The sequence below is a fragment of the Dreissena polymorpha genome, chromosome 2, assembly GCF_020536995.1.
Source record: "Dreissena polymorpha isolate Duluth1 chromosome 2, UMN_Dpol_1.0, whole genome shotgun sequence".
NCBI classification, from domain to species: Eukaryota; Metazoa; Mollusca; class Bivalvia; order Myida; family Dreissenidae; genus Dreissena; species Dreissena polymorpha.
In genome coordinates, this window is record NC_068356.1 from 10,916,694 (window position 1) to 10,924,366 (window position 7,673).

At 33.4% G+C, this 7,673-nt stretch overlaps 1 long non-coding RNA gene across 1 annotated transcript; it reads left to right on the forward strand.

Moving 5' to 3' along the window:
- The first annotated feature begins 1,901 nt into the window (after positions 1 to 1,901).
- Positions 1,902 to 7,673, forward strand: LOC127865854 (uncharacterized). Its single transcript, XR_008042788.1, has 2 exons — positions 1,902 to 2,130; positions 6,312 to 7,673. It is a non-coding gene; the product is annotated as an uncharacterized LOC127865854 (long non-coding RNA).

Genomic DNA, 7,673 nt, shown 5'->3' on the forward strand with positions numbered 1-7,673 from the left:
ATTTACTGCCAGTGCTAGGTTACCTTTTCCCATTTGATCATTCTTAAGTATTGGTATTGTAATGCTGCTACTGCTGTTGCTACTGCTACTGCTTCTACTATTACTACTTCTATTTCTACTGCCACTACTACTACTATTTTTACTACTACTACTAGGTCACGGTGATTCGAAATAGTAAAATGGTTTCCGGATGGTAACTCAAGAACGCATACGCCTAGTTTACTATATAGCCTTGCATCATTCATAGATTAGTGTACAAGTAGTACTGCTTTGTTTGTTGTTAAATATTATATGTTAAAGAAAAAAAACATTAAATGGGTGGATTTGGTCAGCTGTATCGGGATGAGGAGGCTGAATATGTCCCGAAATTAGTCAGTGAAAACCAAGATTTGGTCAGGGAAAAGTCAGTGAAAAGTCAGGGAATTTTATTTCATCAGGTTGGTGGCAACCCTGATAAACTACATACAATGTAGCAACTTCATATTTGGCTTACTGGGGGGCATTGTGTTTCTCAAAGAAATCTTGTTAAATTAATGTTTGAAAGAACAAATTGACGATGTATATAAATGATTATATTGGTTAAATGTTATGACCATCATTTTGTTATTGTTCACGATGGTTGAAGTATGTTTTATGTAACCGTTGGTATACCAACTTCGAGTAATTTGAAATGTGGACACTTCTAGTTGGTAGGAGAACAATGTTTTGAATAACGATACAATCACTCAACATCGTGTAGTTTTCTGTCTGCAATCTAATACAAAACCAAACTACAAATAAGTGTTGCGTGGAAAGAACAATTACTCAGTGTCCCATGACTTGCGGCAGCGCTTCTGTTAGTGGACGTCCGGGCGTAAATTACGCCCGAAAACGGCAGTCGTACGTCCATTATGCAAATGGTGGAAGTCGCTTGGGCATCCGATGATCCGCTATTTTCTAATACACAACACGTACAAATGTCAACAGTAAATCGGGTTATTCAGACTGTTAAATCCGCCCAAGAGCTACTATTTTCAATGAATTTATCAGCAAGTGGCCAATATTGATTTCTCCAGCTGTCAATCAAAGTCTTCTTGGTAAGCGCATCGGCCAATCAGCGCTCAGGCAGCCAAATACACGCCAACCCCATGTGAAGCTGTAAGCTGCTGTATGCAATAATATTGGCGACCTCTGCAATACGAAGTTTTTATTCAGCAATCAAATATTTGAGACCACGCTTTCCCCCGAGGAAGAATGATGTGACGTTGTACATGAAGTCTAATTTTCGCATGATTTTCATCTGTACACGAAATACACAAGAAATGTTTATTTGTTGCTAGAATTTTCGTAACTTTCCGTGAATATTAAAATCTTGAATTTTTCGGAGAAGACGTTTGATTATACGTATTTGAAAATAAGAAGTCTGCAAAATTAACAATCCCTGATCGCCAATGCGATGAAATCTCGGCTCTGGAGATAGCAAAATTCTGATAAGACAGTTTGGAAATAAACCGACAAATTATCCATTCACGAAAATTCATTCGCGTGCGCGATCATTTGAGAACAAATTTGGAGTTTCGGAAATGTTTGTTGGTACTGATTTTCCCGGTATTTTATTTATTTCCGATTTGTTAGCAGATGGAACGGACATGGACTGCAATTAACAAAATATCTTCGCTAGTTTCCAAAAATCTTAAAAGTCAAATGTCCGCCATCTTGAAATATTTTAAGTGTCGATTAGCAAAGTAAAGTAGTGCAAAAGCATATTGTAAAGCAATATGTTACTGTGTTTTTTTTGGATGAAATATTCGGCGTTATTCGGCCCCATTCCCCCATCTTTAGAGTATATATTTTTCCCCCAAAATATTTTTTAAATTCCCCTCTCGGAAGTGTTATTCAATTTTAATCAATACCTCATTTAAATCAGGGACCTATACAAACAAAGGGATGAGACACTCACTGAACCGAAGAACAAGCTATCGCGTTGTTACGCAAAAGGGAACGAGACTTGCGACCCAACGAGACTTCGCGCTTCGAGGCAAATTTTAACAGCCGCCATTTTGACAAAGCGAGACCGTGACAAAGCAATCGAGAAATAATAAGAGTACAAATTAACCAAGTGTTGCCAACACAGAAGTATTCATTGCAAAGGTTTGTTGAGTTTGATACATCTTATTGTTTCATTTGTTTTCGACTATGCTTTGTATTTACTTTTAAAACAACGGTGGGTATTTTCACCAAATCATGCGTATCATTGTTTACACTTCCATAATCCGAGAAACGTGTGTCGTGGCTTTTTTCAAAAGGCTTGGTCAAATAAAGCTCTATACTATTGTTTTTTGTATTCTTACAAACGTTACATTTCAACGCATTGTGTGATGCTAATTTTATTTGTATTGTTAGCAAATTCATGATTTTAAATGAGCACAAAGGCAATACAATTTAAGTCATTTTTTAATTTTTACCACTATCAGTTTCATCAACATATGTCGTGGCTCTTTTTGAAAGGCTCAGTCAATACTAGCCCTATATTAATCTTATGGGTATCTTTACAAACATTACATTTTAACGCATTGAGTGATGCTAATTTTATTTGTATTATTTACAAATTCATGATTTTGAATGAGCACAAAGGCAATACAATTTTAGTCATTTTTTTATATTTTACCACTTTCAGTTTCATCAACATATGCCGTGGCTATTTTTGAAAGGCTCAGTCAATACTAGCCCTATATTAATCTTATGGGTATCTTTACAAACATTACATTTCAACGCATTGAGTGATGCTAATTTTATTTGTATTATTTGCAGAGGCATAATTTTGTATTAGCTCAAAGATTATACAACTTTAGTCATTTTTTATTTTGTAATCACTATCAGTTTGATCAACATATGTCGTGGCTCTTTTCGAAAGGCTCAGTCAATACTAGCCCTATATTAATCTTATTGGTATCTTTACAAACATTACATTTCAACGTATTGAGTGATGCTAATTTTATTTGTATTATTTGCAAATTCATGATTTTGAATTAGCACAAAAGCAATACAATTTTAGTCATTTTTTTTATTTTTTTACCACTATCAGTTTCATCAACATATGTCGTGGCTCTTTTTTGAAAGGCTCAGTCAATACTAGCCCTATATATATCATGTTGGTGTCTTTACAAACGTTGCATTTCAATGCATTGTGTGGTGCAAATTTAATTTGCATTATTTGCAAAGGCATAATTTTGTGTTAGCTCAAAGATAATACCATTTTAGTCATTTTTTTTATTTTGTAATCACTATCAGTTTGATCAACATATGTCGTGGCTCTTTTCGAAAGGCTCAGTCAATACTAGCCCTATATTAATCTTATGGGTATCTTTACAAACATTACATTTCAACGCATTGTGTGATGCTAATTTTATTTGTATTATTTGCAAAGGCATAATTTTGTATTACAGGGTTCGCACAGGGCTTGAAAAGTGCTTGAAAACGAGTCCTAGGCTTGAAAAGCCCTTGAACAAAGGTTGGCCTTGAAAAAGTGCTAGAAAAGTACTTATTTCATGTAAAAAAGCCTTGAAAATGTTTATTTTGTTCAAAATTACTTTTATCATCGCCATAAACGTAAATCGTTCTTAAGGAAAATATTACGAAAATTTATCATAAATTCCTTCGCGCAAAAAATTGAGTACCAACATATAAGTTTCGAACGCTATTAGGTACGAAACATTCAGTGTACACGTCACAGATTGTGTGTACTACGTCAGAGGTTCGCCATTGTGATCAATTTTCGCGAGTAAAAATTCAGCGATGGGGAAGTGTCGTTTCAAACCAGAGTGGTTAACTGAATATTCCTGGCGCTACTTTCTGGTCATAAACACCGATGAAATGCAGAAAAATGCTTAAATAATTACAACTTATACGATACGTCAACATTCTTTAAACATGAATATTCATGGCGCTATTTTCTGGTCATAAACAAGTTGTCTAAATGACGTTTATCGTTATGTTTTGCGCGAAACTTATGAATGTTCCTGGGAACAGAAAACAAATGACATTTGAAAAGCACATTGTTGGGTCTATATGAAGACCATTGGTGTCGGGGCAATGGGTGAAAGCGCTTTGAAAAGCCACGATAAAGGGGAAACCCACAAAGAAAACATGAAATTGAGCAGCAAACAGGGGTCCTGCATTGTGCTTTTTGGTGAAACAGGAAGGTGCTATTGTTAAAACTGTGCAATCTAAAACAGACATTAACAACAACAGCCCTATGAAATACAAAATGTTATAGTAACTGACTACTGTTTAAATGAAATGAACTAGTCTGTTTGATGTGAGCATATAAAGAGACAGTGTGTTTGCTTGTAATAACTTTAAAAAGTAAATACATATGTGAGACTCATTGAGTTAAGGATGGATAACATTTATTTGTATGTAATAACTAGAAATAACACAAATGATTTATTGTGAAATTAGTTTAATGTGTTTGAGCAAATAAATGATATATACTGTGTTAATCTGGCTTGAAAATGCAATTTTTAAAGGAAACTAACGTACGGTTCTCGGCCTTGAAAATGAAAATTTGGCCTTAAAAGTCCTTGAAAAGTGCTTGAATTTAGGTTGAGATTTTTTGTTTGAACCATGTATTAGCTCCAAGATGATATAATTTCAGTTATTTTTTAATTTTTTTAGTTAAACGTGTTATCAACATATGTTGAGGCTTTTTTCAATAGACTCCATCAATAGTAGCACTATTTTGATCATGTTGGTATTTTTGCAAATGTTACACTTCAATAAACTGTGTGGTGCACATTTTATTTACATGAATTGCAAAGGCATAATTTTGTATTAGCTCAGAGATTATACAATTTTAGTCATTTTTTTTTAACCAGTCTCGGTTTTGAATGTGTATGTCAATGCTCTTTTCAAAAGGCTCGGTCAATAATTGACCTATGATAATCATGTTGGTATCTTTAGATATGTGACACTTCAATGCATTGTGTGTTTCACATTTAATTTGCATTATTTACTAACTCATAACTTTGTATAAGCTAAAGGACAATACACATGTATAACTTTAGTCATTTTTTAATTGTTAGACCGCTTTCAGTTTTGTATACATATGTCATTGCTTCTTGCGTAAGGGCCAAGGCTCTGTAAATACTAGCCCTATATAATTCATGTTGGTATCGTAACCCTTTCAGCGCTGGAATCAAACTTTAAAGGCCTTTGCAAACTGTTTGGACCCAGATGAGACGCCACAGAACGTGGCGTCTCATCAGGATTCAAACTGTTTGCTATTCTGAAAGTATTCTGTGAAAAAAATCTAAGAAAATGCTAATTTTAGAAATTCAGCAGACAACACTTTAGCAGACGACAAATTTCCCAGCATGCTAAGGATTAGCAAATTGTACACTTCAGTGCATTGTGTGGTGTACATTTAATTTGCATTATTTGCAAAGTTCTTGATTTGTATAAGCTCAATGATGATACAATATTAGTCCTTAATCAATTATTTAAAAAAAACAATAGAGATTAACATTTGTCTCCGCTTTTTCTTAGGGATTGATCAATACAAGCTCTATTATTGTTTGTGTTTGTACCAATGTTACATTTCAATGAAATGTATGGTGCATATTTTAAATGCATTTTTTGAAAAAAAAAATTGATGTTTGCATAGGAAATCCTGAGGTGGAATTTTCAATGATATTTGCTAAGAAGAGATTTCATTTCAACAAAAAATGTCATAAAAGTGGAAAGTGTCGTCCTTATTAGCCTGTGTGGACTGCACAGGCTAATCTGGGACGACACTTTACGCACATGCATTATGCCAAGTTTTCTCAAAACACGAGACATATAATCGTTCTCATTCACAGTATTGTTTGGCCATTTTTTTTAAAATATAAATTTAATAACTATTATTCTAGAAAAAAAATAGCAAAATTGCAAAGGTCATATTTCTTTATCATTGGAGAAAACATTTATTCTGAGATATTTTCAAGAGTTTGTTTCCACATTGTTAATGCTTCTATTAAGAATTTCTGAAATGTGTAGATAATTGTAATTCAATTAATGCAAAAAATCGGAATTCTTACATAAATATTTCAATTAATTTTATTAATATGTTGATACAACTAAGTACATTTTTATGTCCATCTGTCTGGTCGTCTGAAATTCCGTCACACTTTGCGTTTAGGTTTTGCGTTAACGTTTCGAAAAATGTGGAAAAAGGTGGCATAGTCTATAAGTCTTCCTATGGTGGCAAGCCATGTTTTCAATAAATGATGGTGACTGTGTAAACATTTTATTAACTGATTTTTAGAATATGTTTTGTTTTATGCTTTTAGAATGCCTAGAAAACGCAAAAGAGGATCCCTTACGGTGAAACGCAAGTACCACTACATAACATCTGAACAGCCAAAGGAAGAAAACCATGTTGCCAGTGAACCCCTGGTGAACATTAAAGCTACAACAGATTCTTCTACCCAGTCAGAAAGTGAAAATGTGCAGTTCACAAGTGATCATAGTTATGCTATTGATGAAGACTCCACATATGAGCTTGACTCCTTCCAGGAGACAAACAATGATAAGCCTGAAGCTGATGTGATGGAATGTAGTTCAGGGCTTCTAGAAATGGAGGTGGAGACGACAACCTTCTCAGACTTTGCTGTGGAACTTAAACTGCAAAATTTTTCATCTCAGTTCGTTGTAAAGGAATTAGAGCAATCAATTCAAATGTTACAGTTGTACGCAAATGACAGTCTGACAGCAATCAAGTTATCGGTTGAAATTAAGAGTGATTTTACGTGCTCTGTCTATGTGCATCGGAAATGCATTCCGAGATCTCACCAAATATGGACTGGACTGCCACAACATATCAATCGCGTTGCTTATGTTCTGGTGTTATAGGAAAGACTGTTAAAATTTGATGTCTGCATAGGAAATCCTGAGGTGGAATTTTCAATTATTTTTTTTTCGCATAGATAGTCGATGTAGGGATATAGATAAATGAAATTAACTAGTTTATATAGATGGAGTTATTAATTTTACTTATAGATTTCTCTCTAAATAAAATGATTGTACTTTATATACTCTAAGGAACCATATCGCTATACATAAACTATAGTTTTGCTTTAGTATAGGTTGTCAACACAGGGATTTTACTTATACTTAACTACAATTAAGTGTAGCATAGGTAGAGGTATATCATACAGCTTTTACATTGTCAGTATTACTCAATTCTATATTTCTAAAAAAAAAATTACGAATGAAAAAACAATGCAAGTATATACTTTATGCAGTTATATGCAGGGATCATATTTTTTTCTTATATGTGTCCTAATTTTATATTAATGTATGTAATTCTTGTTTAAAAAAAGTCATTTAATAATTATATTTTTCACTTATGAACTTTGGTACAGACAGGTCACTATGTATTAACAATATTAACATTCTCACGAAAACATGTTTATTCCTTATATTGTAAAAGGAACTTTTTCGCAGTGATGCATGATTTCTATTTACTTCAAAAGCATGCTGTTATTGTAAATGTAATGTAAATGACGATTAGCTTAACATGCTTAAGTCAGAATAAACTTTTATGTTCTATTAACTGCATTTAAATCTTTGTCCATAATTTTGTTAAAACCATTCTACAACACGTTTTATATTCATTTCTTTGAAAATAATTAAAGGAATAAAACACTAAA